Source organism: Nyctereutes procyonoides, unplaced genomic scaffold (assembly GCF_905146905.1).
Source record: "Nyctereutes procyonoides isolate TBG_1078 unplaced genomic scaffold, NYPRO_anot_genome, whole genome shotgun sequence".
Taxonomy (NCBI): Eukaryota; Metazoa; Chordata; class Mammalia; order Carnivora; family Canidae; genus Nyctereutes; species Nyctereutes procyonoides.
The window spans coordinates 1,860,517-1,863,097 of record NW_026575144.1 but is presented as its reverse complement, the minus strand read 5'-3'; the positions used below and the strand labels follow the sequence as shown (position 1 = coordinate 1,863,097).

At 37.0% G+C, this 2,581-nt stretch overlaps 1 pseudogene; it reads left to right on the top strand.

Annotated features, from left to right (window-relative positions):
* Positions 1-1,805: 1,805 nt before the first annotated feature.
* On the top strand, positions 1,806-2,269 carry LOC129499254 (nucleoside diphosphate kinase A-like; annotated as a pseudogene).
* Positions 2,270-2,581: the final 312 nt, after the last annotated feature.

The following is a 2,581-nucleotide window of genomic DNA, read 5'->3' as shown; positions in this document are numbered from 1 at the left end:
ATGTTGAGGAAATATCTTCCTCCACAAAATTCTGTAGACGGACACTTTTTTTCTTTTCTTTATATTTTTTAAATTATAAGTTTAGATATGAGAATTTCATTTTTTCTATATTATTTCATAAACTTACAGCAATATTTGACTATTATTCTGTTTAATTTGGGTATTTAAAAAGTTGTACATTTATATTTTATATACAATGGTCAATTTCTGGGGTGTCATTCTTTTCCAGTATCTGCTCAATCAATTCTTGCACCATTCATTTCGAAATCATCAACTCATGTATCAATTTTTGTAACAATACTATGTTTTCTAACGTATTGGTAAGATAAATTGCAATTCTTCTTCTAGAAGATTCTAGATTTTCAGACTATTCACCACTACAAATTTAGTAGCATCATCAATTTCTTGGACCATTGTCATGGCATCCTCATTGGCTTATTCACTGCCCTCCATTGTCAATTCTCCACCCAGCAGTCAGTGTGAGTAAATCAATCACATCAATTGAATAAATCAATCACATCTCTCAGTTTAGCAGCTTTTAAACTATTCATGGATTACACATGTTCGTGGGATGTGGTCACTTCACCCTGGCCCCATTTTTGGACCTAATTCTCCATTTTTCTCAGTTTACTCTAGTCACTCCAGCCTTCTTGTGTTCTAGAGACAAACTATACTTCTTTCTATTCAAAATGCATTGAGATTTCATATTATTTTTAGTGTTTCCATGCTTATGTCAACTAGTACTTTGGAGAAGAATAAACCAGTCACTGCTAGCTCTTTCAGTATTTTTTAATCAGAAAATACCTTACAAATGTATTTCACATTTAGTGCATTTAGAACCCGGAAAAAAGCAATAGAATTATTTCTAACTGATGCCAGCATCATTTTAAGATCTATTAATTTTGTAAACAAACAGATAAATACTGAAGCCCCTGAGTCAAAAACTGATTACAAAAATGCCATGGGGTTTGGGCGTGACTGCATGTCCATTTAATAATCAGGGACAGGAGAAGCTCAAAAAATACCTCAGCACAAGAGTTTTGGAGAAGCTAGCTACATTACACTCCTCACCCTCAATTTTATTATGGCAAAACCTATAACAAAAACATACAAAAGTCATATCTTCCCTATGAATGCCACTCTGTGGATTAAGTAGAAGTCATTAGCTAGTCCAAACACTTAGAATTTTGTTTTTCTTATTAATCTTCAAAGCAACCTAAGGAAACATGAAGAGGAAATTACTATCAGGCTTTGTTTATAAAAATGAAAAGTGTAACAAACCAATTTTCTATGCATCAAGTATCTTTATTAGGCATAAATCTTCCTAAGCAAAACCTCAGCTTTTTAGAAATATTCACTATTTTAAAAAAAATTTTTGATTAACTGAAATTAATTTGGAGTTTAAGCCTTTACTCCACCAGAAGAAAGTAATTTAATCTAAGTTAATAGAGTTATTTTTTGTGTATCCAAGGATCCACTCTCACAACATTCCCTTTCCTAGGGATCAAACATACTTTCCTGGGAGGAGTGGATTACAAAGGGGGCATTTATCATCACTACCTATTTGGGCATCAGCTGGGCCATCCAAGTTCCCATCATTTCTCAAAGTAGGATGCCCAGGCAGATCAAAGCTGTGACCTTTGGCCTTAACTACATGGCCACTTTAGATCTTGCATTTTTTCAGCTACTTTGATGCCCATTAGAAGATATGAGAAGAAGTGAATGTGACATCAAAAGCTAATATTTAGTACTTCTCGTGTTGGTGCTACACATAGACTTGCCACCGGAGCAGCTGGAGGAGAACCATGGCCAACAGTGAAGGCACGCACCTTCATTGCCATCAAGCCTGATGAGGTCCAGCACAGCCTCATGGGAGAGATCATCAAACCTTTTCAGCACAAGGGATTCTACCTCATTGCTACAAAGTTAATTTAGGCTTCTAAAGACCTTCTCAAAAAACATGACGTTGATCTGAAGAGCCATCTGTTCTTTGCCAACCTGGTGAAGGAGGTGCAATCAGGGTCTGTGGTTGTTATGGACTGGGAGGGGCTGAATGGGGTGAACACAGGCCGAGTGATGCTCAGTGACTCCTACCCTGTGGACTCTAAGCCTGGGACCATCCATGGGTTCTTTTGTACCCAAGTTGGTGGAAACATTAGCCACAGCAAGGATTTCATGGAGAGTGCAAAGAAGGAGATTGGCTTGTGGTTTCAGCCTGAAGAGCTGGTGGATTACTTAGAGCTCTGCTCAGAACTAGATCTATGAGTGACAAGAAAGCAGACCTCAGCACTTTGCCAGCTCCATTCTCTTTCCTTCTCATGGGGAGGGGGCTAGATTTACTCTAGCAAATCCAGTTACACTTAAGAACTTTCTTATATCTGGAGGGGAACTCTTGGGGCTGAGAGTGCTCCCTGTACAGTATTATTATGTGCTACTATCTGATTAAAATGTTTCAACCCAAACTAAAAAAAAAAAAAAAAAAAAAGCTACACTCAATACATTTTGTTTTTTGAATTTTTGCAAAGTATGTTCCATTGCTTGGACCAACAATCTTTCTATCTGAAGGGAAACAAACAAAAGG